The sequence below is a fragment of the Alligator mississippiensis genome, chromosome 1, assembly GCF_030867095.1.
Source record: "Alligator mississippiensis isolate rAllMis1 chromosome 1, rAllMis1, whole genome shotgun sequence".
Taxonomy (NCBI): domain Eukaryota; kingdom Metazoa; phylum Chordata; order Crocodylia; family Alligatoridae; genus Alligator; species Alligator mississippiensis.
The window spans coordinates 284,048,032-284,061,143 of NC_081824.1; the positions used below are offsets into that span (position 1 = coordinate 284,048,032).

A 13,112-nucleotide genomic window follows, 5' to 3' on the forward strand; every position below is an offset into this window, starting at 1 on the left:
ATTTTGATGAATTGGTACCCTAATTTTATGGCCACTCTTTATGAGAAGATAACAAATAATTCCTTTAGGGATATATTTAGTTAGAAATTACATTTTCCTTTGAATGCACATTTACTTCATGAAGGTTAATAAATTACCTGGGGCCAGGAAAAAAAAAATATTATACAATCACAAGTTATCCATTTTCATCTTTCAGAAATAATCATAGCAGTGAAAACAATAATTTAATTCTCTTTAAATACCTTGGCCAATATCTGTCACAGAAAAGAATTATAACATTTGTTTTTAGACCTATGTTTTTGTTTTGTGATATTTATTAACCTGGAAACTAAAAGCCAGATGTAAATAAAACCGACTCCTGCTAACTGCTGCTAATGTTCCTTGTTGTTCCATGGGGCATACAGTAACGTTTTGCTGATGGTTACACTGTATTGGCCTGAAGGAATTATCATCATACTTTATAATTTAATGCTGTAGAACTTATTAGAACTTGCAGACTTTGACAAAATTGAATAAGAAGCTGTGGTGGTAGCTCTCCCAAAATACAATTTGTCCCCCTAAACAAAAATTTGCACAGCCATGAACAATCTGTTTTTTCTTTCTTTTTCAGCCCTGGAGATGTTGGTCTTCAAGACTGCAATAGCTGTAATGCAGGACATGCCATGCAGTCTTCCATCAGTGGTTGGAGTAAGTGGCAAAATTCTCATTTATTTCTATGGAAGCTGGATTTCCCACTAGAAAGATATATATTCAAAGGATACATGCAGACATTACACTTAGACTAATCTAACTGGTCTTAGGCCAGTCTAAGTGCCAAACTGTACATACCTGCAGGGAGTTTATATCGGGGAAAAAATAAACGTCTCAATTTACCTTAGGAGGTGCACTATATAGATTGGGCTAATCCTTGCCCAGTCTAACCAAATGTGTGTACACATTTGAAATGCAGCCCTAGGGCTGGGAAAACCTAATTGCTTACCTCAGCCCTGGGGTGTGCTTTTCTTATCAGCTCCTCTCATCCTTACTAGATTATTTTTAGCTCTCCAACCCTAGCACAGATGGACAACTCCCACCCGTCCACCCTGCCAGCCCCTCTCCCACCTTTGGACCTGCTAGTCCTGCTGATCCCACCCACTCCTCCCCCTACCCTAATTTATTTAAATAAATTCCCAGTAAAGTAAGCTGCATGTTCATAGGTTGGGTCCCAGGAATGTCTTTATGTGCCCATAATATTTTAAAATCATTGCATAATGCTACCACTTACACTTAGATTTTACTATCATATAATAATGAATAACTTCTTTTATTTTTAACTTCAGATCATTTTACCTACCTGGGAACCATTTTTGGTTCATTGTCCTTGTTACTTGTCCCACTAGCTTTTCTTTCTTATTTCTACCTTTCAGGATAACTTGATGCTCCCTTCCAAAGAAGTCAAATTTTGACTTATCTAATGTTTTCTGTCACTTCTCCACATCTCATGATCATGAGATCTATTATTTGTACTGTACATAGACAATTAGACAATGTTAATGAAGCAGCTCTGGAAGTAATTAAATATGAAAACAAATTTACCCGGTTTGTGTAGGAGGAGGTAGAGCTGTTTCTTTTGGTGAGCAAATTATGATTACTGTCTATTGTTTTTATTTCAACTAGCCTTGCAAAGCCAATGCAGCTCAAATAAAATGAAATACATTTAATCCTAAATCATACATGACTAGGAGAATTCTTAACAAAGTTCTGTTTATTGGAACAATTTCTGCCCTCAGTTATGTGCATTCCATCTCAGTGGAGAGAAGGGATTAGGCATGGGGAAATGAATCTTAGCATTGATTTTTTTCCCGTTACAATGATTTTGTACTTTCTGTTAAAACAAAGGAGCCTTCGCTCCAGATTAAATGGCATCCTGGAGATTCTGATGGCATAATTGGCCTAAAATTTCCTAGATACTATTGATCATAAGTAGATCTGGAAGAACCTTTGCAGAAAGCAAATTAAAAAAAATATATATTTTTCCAAAATTCATTTTTGATGGAAAGCTGACTCTAAGTTTTATATCCACTGAATAAGGGAACAGAAATATATCAGGAGAGTTAGTAACCAACCACACAGCTCCAATTTTGAACACTGACTCCTTTCAGTCAATGGAGCTACAGATGAGGAATTATTTGAGAAATATTTAAAAATTAATTTGAGACAAAGCTTTACCTGATTGCTAAAAATTCACAAAGAAGGGTAAAACTCAATGGCATTCTAAGGATAAATTATGAACTATAAGTTCAATGTATTTTTGGCTAATCAATAGGACACATGTAGGCAGGTACTTTGACTCCAACTGTAGATTTGGTAACTGTGTTTATGTAAGGCATTTTAACTAAAATAGACAATTATTATCCTGATCATATCTTATCATTCTTTCAATTATTTTAGAATGCTCCAGCTAGTGCAAGTGGAAATGAAATGATACATTTGTGTGAAAAATGGTAGATTATGTTCTTTCATTCCTTCATGAAACAACTAGGTCATTCAACTTTGGACAAAATACTAGAAGTATAAATTAATATTTAGATTTGGCTAAGTACCATTTAAAACCCATTCAAATGGCTTGCATATTATGAAACTTCATAAAGACATTAGCGTGTTAATTAGACAATCTGAAAACATTTTTTTTCTGTATGGAATCATATTCTAATTTATTATTAAAAATGGCCAATATCACTTTTTAAATGTACATAAATATTAAGACTGTGTGAAGCTTTGGCTGCTGATTTGATTTGGAGGAGATTTGGCCCAATTCAGTGGCCAAATCTCCAAATCTGAATCAAATCAGGAGACCAATTAAAAGGTCCAAATCAATTCGAAGCCTCTGAATTGATTTGGAAAAGATTTGGAGATTCAGATAATCCTCGCTTGCCACGGGAGGGAGCTGGACCCAGGCTCTGTGCCAGTAGGTTGGGGGTGCTAGAGGAGGGGGAAAGGGAACATGGGGGATCTCTCACCAGGCCCCATTCCGTGGCTGTTCATCCAGCCCCCTGGAACACCACCTGAGTGCCCTCTGACCCCTGCCCACTCTCCCAGCCCTATCAATGGCTGTCCTGCCTTGCCCCAGTGTCCCAGCACTTTATAAAAAATAATAAAAAAAATCCCTGCATTCACCGGTTGGTGTCATTGAGGCCTCCGGGGGCTCATGGCAGAGCCCCCCCCCCCCCCTGCAGTGGGGAGCAGCAGAGATCCCGCCCCCCCACCTGGCAGGAGCCAGTGAGTGTGGGGCTTAACATTTTTTTTTTATGTAAGTGCTGGGACTCTGGGGCCGCGAGGGGCAGCCATTGATGGGACTGGGGGAGCAGGTGGGGGATGGGGCCTGTCCAGTTTGGAGATTCAGTTGATTCGGTGGCAGCTGAATCACCAAATCAGATTCAGCCAAATTGATTTGGAACAGTGATTTGAATCACCGCATCAAATCGCTGTCCCCCAAATTGGCCAAATTTGAATCCAAAGTGAATACTAGCTGCTTCACACAGGCCTAATAAACATGTGTAACATAAGAAATATCCATAGTTATGGCTGGGGGGGGGGGTGTGCACTCATGAATGCATGTAACCTTTACCTCATTATGTGAAGTCAGCGTCAAATCCTATTCTTTGGGAACTTTTACATTTGAAATCACAGCCCAGTTACTATTCCAGCTCTCACTGTCTGAAGGCAGGTTGGATACGACGTGGATGATGATTTGAGTTGATAACCTTGTTCACATTTTGAAGTAGTCCCCAGAGGTCAATTCAGGACATCTAACAATCTTTTCAGTCAGGTGTAATATGAATACATATGTGGTCCTGTTAATGTATTAGGGCAACAGGTTTACAAAAGATGACGGAAAAGGGGAGCACTTATATGTAGGTGTTCCCCTATATATATATATATATGTAGGGGGGGTGTATATACAGGTGTACCAATGTTTTAATATGTTTATATATTGCTTATTTAAAGTAGAACCCACAATGTAACAGCCTTGCTGTGCTCCTGGCCTACTTGACACTACTCTAAACTTACTTTGGTGCTCAAACCTGACTTCAATCGTAGCTCTGTAATCTTGGCTTGTAACCTGCAGCACTGAACTCCTGTTTTGGACCTTCCTGCCTGTATCTGCTTGCTCCTTGTCCTGCCTCATACCTGTTCCTACTTGCACATGCTGCAGGATCATCCTTATCTCTGTCTCCTGCTCCTGTCTCCTGCCTTCTTTTTATTTATTTCCATTCCAGATGGTTCCTCCTCCTGGCTTGAACCTCCCATCTTGACAAACAGCTTGACCAGAACATGACCGCACCTCAACTATCAGCTTAATTTCCTCATCTCAGTCTGATGCCTGGCTTTGCTTCAGCTTACACTTCAGTAGTCCCCTGATGTAGCACAATCCACTTGAACTGCCTATGCCCCCGTCCACCCTCACGGGTTTGCTGTGTTGCATAGGTGCACTCTCCTTTCTTGGGGATTTTTGTTCTCTTCATTTGTAAAGGCAGAAGTTATATAACCTACCTCATTTAGTTCTCCCAGTTGAAAAAAATAGGCTTGTTGCCCAGATTTTATGCAAGAAAATGCTTGATTAATCACTATTTATTGAAAGAGTATGTCAATATTTTATTAATAAAAAGTAACCTAATGGTTATATTTTAAAAGAGCTAAGGGAAAGGCAGTTTGGTTCAACAAAAAACTAACATCAGAGACCTCCATACAGCACTAAATACCTTTGAAAATTTGCATCAGTTTAGTCTTTAATTAGTAATGGGAGTTCTTTTCAGTTATTTGATTGTGTTAGTAATCAGTTAAAGACAGTTCAATCTATTTACTACTATATTAATCTCATGTTAATGGGGTTAACATAATGCATAACCCAGCATTTCATTATATTATATTTATTTGAATATCCAACTTGAGTACATCATATTTAATTGAAACAATAATTGAGAAAAGGTCATAGGTTAGAAATGAATGTGGAAATGGAGCTTCAACAACATTACATGTACAATTTGTGTTTTCCAAGTACAGAGAAAAGACAAACAATCTCTCCTTGAGTGGTTTTACCTTTCATGTTAAGTATAAGAAACACCAGACATCAGTTTATTTTTCTCTTCACACACAAAACACACAAATCTTCTTTTAAAATCTTAATCCTGGATTATAATTTACTAAAGTGCATCAGAAGCCAGTATTTACTAAGACTCTAGCCCAAATGCTAATTTTAAAAAGCAGTAAAACCTGCCTTGCTAAAGCACTTTTTATGGATTCTGTGTTATGAGGATGATGGCATTTTTAAAAAAAGACACCTTTAAAATTTCACCACAGTATGGTCCTTTAATGTTTCTAAAGTGACAGTGGACTCATTGGTGTTTGTAAAATGTTAAAACCTATTTTTCTGCCACTATATAGTAGCTTTGGATGTTGGGTAGATATCTACCTCGCTCAGCAAAATGCCATCATTTTGAACTCTGGGTATATAGCTATGCATATTTAACTATATAACTCTAACCCTTCTGCTTTGCACTGGTTGGCAGCCAAAAGGGCAAGGTTCACATTTTGGGATACCTCATAAAGTATACCAGTGGATGAAGCCCCTCCCCAGAAATCTGGAAATGCCAAATTTTCTGGGGCATGCTGTATAAATAAACCCCCCTCCACACAAGCAGCGTAAACACAAAAACCCAAATTTATAACAGAGAATAAAAACAAAAAAACCCCTCAAAGAAAATACTAAATATAATATTAAAATACTATTAACTACAAAGCAGAGTCTATTGGTGGCACCTTCTTGGGGAGGCTTACCTCATGCCTAGATAGTCTGAGTCTTGGGGATCCCCAAAGGGTAGTTCTGGGGGCCTTCACTCCTATACCTGCCTTTCAATAATAGGCTGGAAGTGGGGGCCCATGCCAAAGAGTCCTATGAGTTGCTCCTTGGGTTCACTGTACCATTTGGAGCTGCTTGAGAGTATGGGTCCTTCTGCATTGCAAGGGACTCTATTGCTCCTGGAGAAGTGGTAGAACTCTGACCTCCACTTCTGCATGATGGCTTTGAGGGATTAACTTCAGCTTTCATCAGCATACAGCACCACAAAATTCCTAGTCCCAATCTCAGCTCTGCTGGGCAGAAAACTGCAAAAGAACTCAAAGGAAAGATCAGATTTATCTCATTATACCACTGTGCTGGGACACTACAATTACAAAACAGAGGGGGACAGTAGCTGCTAGGACCCTTTCTTGGTCAGTCTGCTCCTGGGATTAATACCCCCATGGTATTATCCCACTCAGGTTTGTGTGCCCAAAACTGCCAGGACTCCATTCCTGATCAGTTTGTTCCAGGGACTAATACTCCCATGGTATTATCTCACTTAAAACAAACAAACAAACAAACAAACAAACAAACAAACAAACGGAATGAGGGAGGGAATGGGTGTCTCAAACTCTGAGACAGACTTTCTCTCCCTGTACTTGAGGCTTTCCCTTCACATAGCTTTCTATCACCTCTACAGTGAAGACGGGGAGGGAGACTCGCCACATGGGGAGGAGGTTTTCTGGCTCCCAATGCAGCCCCAGGAAAAAGAGAGAAAAACCTTAGTTGAGTTGTTCTTATATATCTGGTGTGACATCTCCAAAGCCTTGGGCAATTAGGGAGTGCAACTCTCCAGCCTCTCAATGAATTTTCCTGGAGATTCTTCTGGTTCCTTTGGCCAACAAGGCCAGAGGATTTTACATATTTTGCCTACATACAGGCCCCAGCTTTCCATGAGCAGAGGACATGGCCAAAACTACAAGGGCCATCTTGCCCACATAAACGCACACCCTCCCCCCCCACATGATACACTACAACCAAAAACATGCACTTTACCATACACAACCCAAATGTGTGTGGGTGTTATATAACATTCTAATATTACAACATAATGAATAAATTTGGGTATTCATGTAGATTTTACATGTATTTTTTTATAAAATATTACATTTTAATGAAAACTTAGTCAAGCTCTAGATAATGAACATATAATAAAGTGCTAACAAAGTATTGTACTAAATGCATTAATTCCAAAAGCTGGACTTTTATCCAGCCATGGGTGCATTTGGTCCCCAAGACTGTCATCTGAAAAACTGTTTCTGTATTAAATCTCTGAAATATACAAAATTCTATCAATATATAGAACAATTCTGGTCAGATGACCACCCAGCGTGGTCAGCAGCAGACCCAGAAGTGGACCAGCAGTACTTATGGTCCACTTCCGGGTTCACCACCAAGCATGCGGACCTCTCACTGCCCCCTGCGCTCCTGTGGGATGCTCCATCCGCCCCAGCATTGCAGCATTTAAAAGCTACACCTGGTACCTCCAGGTATGTAGAAAAAACATTTAAAGCTGTGTCTATGGCCAAATTGCTGATTCTCTGAATCGGCATTGAATCTTCAGATTTGGATCCAGCCAAATTGAATCAGGGACAGTGATCCAAATCAATTAATTGAATCACTGTCTTTGATGAGGGCTTAATCTGAATCAAATATGGTCCATTTTGCACACCCCTACTATATAATCAGTCTTCCTCCTGAAAATGCAGGTCAGCATGACATAACCTAAAAGTGTATGTATCTTTTCTAATCTAAGTTTTTTTACTAGTAAAGCACAAAAGAAGAAAATAATCAACTGATTCTAAATTACACATGCTACCACATGATTTTTATTTATTTATTTATTTTCACCAAACTGTCAATGCAGCTCCCTCAACTGAATGTGAAGTTTTGGCAGAATTATAATCCCAGGTATCGATTCTCTAATCAGGGGAACAGGATAAAAAAGCAATTAAGTTAGCCGGAGAAAATGGAGAAATGGAATGGCTTCATTCAGAGCCTGAATGAAGTAGAATTAGAAATAAGGCATGGTATTAATTTCCTTTTGGGGAAGTCCATCAAGCAGAGATGTGGAAGAACATTAGGTAGTTGTAAATGCTTCATCTAGAAGAGAATGTGAATACCCTTTGAATTTATGTTTATTTTTCTCATACCAGGCAGCCATCAAAATTAAGCCAAGCCTAAAGAAAAGTATTTGTGCAACACATTGCTGGTGAAGGAGAAAATGATTGAATAATAACTTTAATTTGTTTAACCATTTTCACTTCTTTTTACTAAACCCACCTTGTCTGGAGCAATGAGGTGACCAAGGGACAGACTATGAATCTGGGACTAGTAACAGGCATTCAGAAAGCCTGAGGTGGAATCGTGGAATCAATCTAAATACTGTGGTTTTCTGTAAGCAGCATAGTTTAGATCAGGAGACACAACTTATTTTCCAGACTATATTAGAGTCCACACAGCCATGTGCTGCTGCTTGCTGAATTTAGAACATAATATCATGATCTTCTCCTGTTGAGATTCTCTTCACTGTCTTCATGTTAAAAATGGCAGGACTTTAAGCCTCGTTCCTTATGGGACAAAGGCTATGGTTTGATGGCCTTACTAGTGCCATCATTTAATTTGCTTTATGAAGGGGAAGTTATCCTGTATTAGCCAATTGCTAATTTAGCACAGTTTAGTTTCCACTTACTCCAGGTTACAGCAATGACCTGAAACAGTTGTTGTGGATCAACAACTGTTGGATGGTCCCCTCTTCTTTTAAATATATAACTTATTCATCTATCTACAACTATTATGATCTCTTAATATTATTTTTGGTTTTTATATCTATTACTTGTGAGGGTTTTTTAAAGACTGTCAAAATACCCCAACAAGATAGTCATGATGTTCTCACCAATTATTTTTTGTTAGTGTTGTTTATTAAATGATCTATATACTTCTGAAAAAAAAAATAACTGACATTACAAAGTTAACATCTGGGAAGAGTATGACTAGCATCACATGCAGCTGTTTCTAACTTCTTAGTCCAAATAATCGGTACTCATCTAAAGAAGGTCAAGGTGTATGTAGGTGTGTGCAAATCCATAATAAGGAATTGAATTTATACTTTTGGATCTGGAACAAGACAGGTTATCTGCCATTGTGCCTTAACTACAGATACAGTTGCTTTAATTCGCTACTCAAAGAAATTGTTTATATAAGGAAATCAATGTTTTTTGTGAAAGCCCAAGCTTATTCCCACCCATACTCAAGGCATCGAGGTACCAATTAGCTTCTGTTTCCTGTAGCTAGGTGGATTAGAATGAATGTAGAACAGGTGGCATCCCTCCTTTTAATGTTCCTTCTTGGTTCTCAGAATTATAGCATTCCTCTTTTTAGGTAGAGGAGGAAGGAATGGATGCCTTGCAGTTGAAGAAAGTATTGGAGTGGGAACCTATATTGCTTCTATTCAGAGTGAGATGAATTTACTGTGTGTTATTCAGGGATTACAGGGGGAATGTGGGGGCCAAATTCTGCATTGATTTACATTCCATGAAAGCTCATTTGTGTAAGAAGGGTTTTATGGGGGACATAGAAAGATCAGATTTAGATTAAATGGTAATCTTGTGGAGAAAGAAATCTTAAATGGATAGCGATCGTAAATGTGCTAGAGCTCTGGGGAAATCAGCATGGGGGGGCTGCCATCCATGACTTTTTTACCTATTTCCATTCCTTCTCTTATTAGAAAGGGGACAGAACATTAATCCACCACCAGCATTCCCCAATAGTTCTTCAATTTAGCAGAAATGGTGGCATATACTATTTCAATTCTATATTGTCAGCTTTGCTTTGTGACTCTTTCAAATGCAGTTTTCATCATAGTGATGGAACAGCAAACAGTCACAAAGGTTCCCTATCCCTGAAGGATGGCCACCAACTTTTGTTCCTTTTCCATCACAATTGGTCATTCTCATTTTTGTAAATGAGAGAGAGGGTGTACCTTTGGGTACTATTAACCTTTTTAAAAGTCAGCCTTCTCCATTTAGCTTTGGGGGACAAAGCTGCTAACAGGCTTTCTTGCTAGAAATGTTTGAGAACTGCAGCTTCCTCTTTATACTAACAACAGATCTATTTTTTTGTGATAGAACATGGATGCATTGCTGTCAAGAACTCTTACCTGATGTTAAACTTATGTTAAATAATACCCTGAAATGTGCATTATGTAATGCCAAATTTACACATTTGTGTTCTCTTAGGTCCCCTCTACACTTTACATTTATGCCACAATTAATGTATGAATTGTGACATAAATGGCAAGATCGCTACATATGCACTCAATTTAAGTAACCATTAAATGGCAAACTATCCATAAAAATATTTCTACATACTGAACATTTTTATGGGTGCTTTGTACTGTGTTTTAAATTGAATATGTGGCAGGTCTGGCCCCAGGGCTGAGAATCAGCTGATAGTCAGCTCCAGTCACAAGAGAGTACTGGGGTATCAAACTGGTACCAAACCTGTGAGCACTCAGATTTCAATTTGTCAGTTCAGAAATAGGTGAGAATCATGGTCCCAGGGCTCTCCTGGTACTGGCAAGTAGAAAGGACATGATTTCTTTCATCCCAAAATTTTGCCTCCTGCCTGGCAAGTTTGGCATAGCAAGGAGGCATGATTAATGGGATCAGATCCCAAGGTGTCTTTTAAATGAACATGTGCCAGGGACCTAAATGTCTCACTTCAACTAAATGTGGTACATTTTTATAAGCATTGAATTAAGTTCTCTAATTACTGATTTGAAGCTGTACAACCTGTTCCATCACATTTTTAGGAGTTATTTTACTGGAGAAGCAATAAATGTGTTTTGAAAAATGGCAAGTTCTTCATTTGAATCCCATTTGATTGCATCACATCCTTTAAGTAGTAATTTATGTCATATAATTGTTGTGTATAAACCACCTGGTATCTTAAAACATCATAGATGAAAACAACCATACCATTATAATTCACAAAAGTTTGAGAAAAGTATTGACTGACAGGCATTTTTCTGAAATCTATCAGACTCTCAGATCTACTGAATTGCTCAAGCTTTGTCTTGAGTACAGCCAGTAATAATTAGTATTTTGGTTCATCAGCCAAATCTAACAAATATAAACAAGTATAAAGCATATTGGTTAGTATTTTCTTTGACCAAGCCATGCATTTGAAAATTTTTCTTTTTGACACACTGAGGGTCCTTTACGAAATCAAAAGGTTTCTTTTATCTGATTACTATCAAGCCAAAGTCTGTTTTAGATGGTTGATTATTGCTTCTATTAGTATAAGATACTTAGGAAAACTGTTTAAAAACACTGTCAGCCAACTTCTTTTTTTCCATCAGTTTATAAAATAATTACTCTGGTAACTGCCGATCCTTAATCCAAACAACTAAACAATCTATGGTGTGTTGCTCCGTAGTGAAAGAGATGTTAATTTTGATGATTTTAATACTGTGAAAAATTAGTGTTAAATTTGAAAATGTAATGGCTCTGTTATTTAATTGGATTTTCTAAAGACTGTAGTTTTGCTAGGTAGCAACTAGTTCTTTGTGATTTATAAATATTCATAGTCTTATTTTACATAATAGAATAAATATTAGATATTGAAAAAACACTTTATGGCCATCCCAGGTCTTTGCAGAATTATCCTTTACAATATATTTCCGATTACTTTGTTTCAGACTTGTTTCAGTGACTCAAACAATAATTTGTTCATCTCTTTGCATGGAAGACTATTGTGCAGTTTTGCTTTCTTATTGCAGGAAGCTGGAAAATGCTACCCAGAGAAGTTTATGAATCTCATATTGGGGGGAAATTTTCAAGAAAAGGCTAGATCAGCATTTAACTAGGAGAATCTATAAACAGCACATCCTACTTATGGTGAGAATTGGTCTACTTGACCCAGAAGGTTTCTTCCAGTCCTATGATTGTATGATTCTTGAAATTTACTGTCAGTGGCATTGGAGAGTTTATTCAGAATAATAATTTCAATAAGTTTCCCTGGGACAGAGCATAGAGTCATCCCAATGCTGATTGTTGTAGTAATTTAAATCCCTTTTCTCAGGCAATCACATGATGATTACTTTTTTCCATTCTTCTGGGGGAGAGAAGGAAAAGATTATGACTCCCATACTTAAGTGAAGCCTTATAGAAACATTTTTTCAAGTTTTCTTTCTTATTTACTTTGAGCAAATCTGTAGTAATTTTACCTGGCCTGCTATTCTACATTTCTTTAGCTTGACAGCTGCTTCAAGTTCTCCCAAGGTGATTTCCTCAGAACTGATATTCACTTCTTTCATCTTATTTACATTGTTAAAGTTGAATTTTGTTTCAGGCGAAAGCCTGTTTAATATATAACTAAACAATACATAGGACATATAATTAGGTGACCACAGGTCCCAGTTTGGATAGGCACTCCTGGATTCTGGTTGGTGCCGGTCAGTTGGTCAAAACTCCTCCACGTGTGGGCAAGGTGGCACCAGCTCTAGTTCATGTGTTTAACTCCCCAGGCAGGCACTACTACCCAGGCAGGTAGTAGTGCCTGGTGCACCATACTACTGGTGCACCAGGCACTGCCTGCCTGGTGCACCATACTACTCTGCTTCCTCGCTGGACTCTGACCTGGGAATTTTGACCAACCGGCAGGAATCGACCTATGGAATACAAAGCGTCTTGGCCAAACCAGGACAGATGGTCACTCTACATAATGAAAGTGTTCTTTTCTTCTTTTACTTTTTCTCCAGGGATGGTGGATAATTTCCATGTTTATCTTTAACTAGTCCAATGTAGTTGAGACCAATGTCACCTGAAAACTTTTTTGTAGTTTGTTATAGAGTTCTTGTGTGCTCTTTTGTGGCCACCACATTCCCTTCCTGAAATGCAATTCTTGGTGCATGCTTTTTTATGTAGTTTTGTGCTGTATGGCCTGTTGCTGACATGTTTTTCCCTAGAGAAGATTTAGTATGCTGCTATAGCAGTAGGTGAAGTGTGCTGGCATAGTGACTAAGATATTTTGCTATGGATCAGAGGTGTGAGATTGTGCCTCATTTTGGATTTGTACCAAAGACCAATCACCTATAATTTACTATCTGGTCATTTGTGAGGAAGAGTGAAATGTGGCCAAATGTGTTCCATGTCACATCTCTCATGGATGCTATGGCCCATGAATGTGCTGTGCCTTAACTCAGCTAGCCTGATATGACCTAAGCTTG

At 38.3% G+C, this 13,112-nt stretch overlaps 1 long non-coding RNA gene across 2 annotated transcripts in view; it reads left to right on the forward strand.

The window, feature by feature from the left end:
* Positions 1–13,112, forward strand: part of LOC109280333 (uncharacterized) — a 143,715-nt gene that overhangs the window by 61,140 nt on the left and 69,463 nt on the right. For both annotated transcript variants that reach the window (XR_002086614.2, XR_009459050.1), the window contains exon 3: positions 611–687. This is a non-coding gene — a long non-coding RNA (uncharacterized LOC109280333). The remainder of the gene's footprint in view (positions 1–610; positions 688–13,112) is intronic.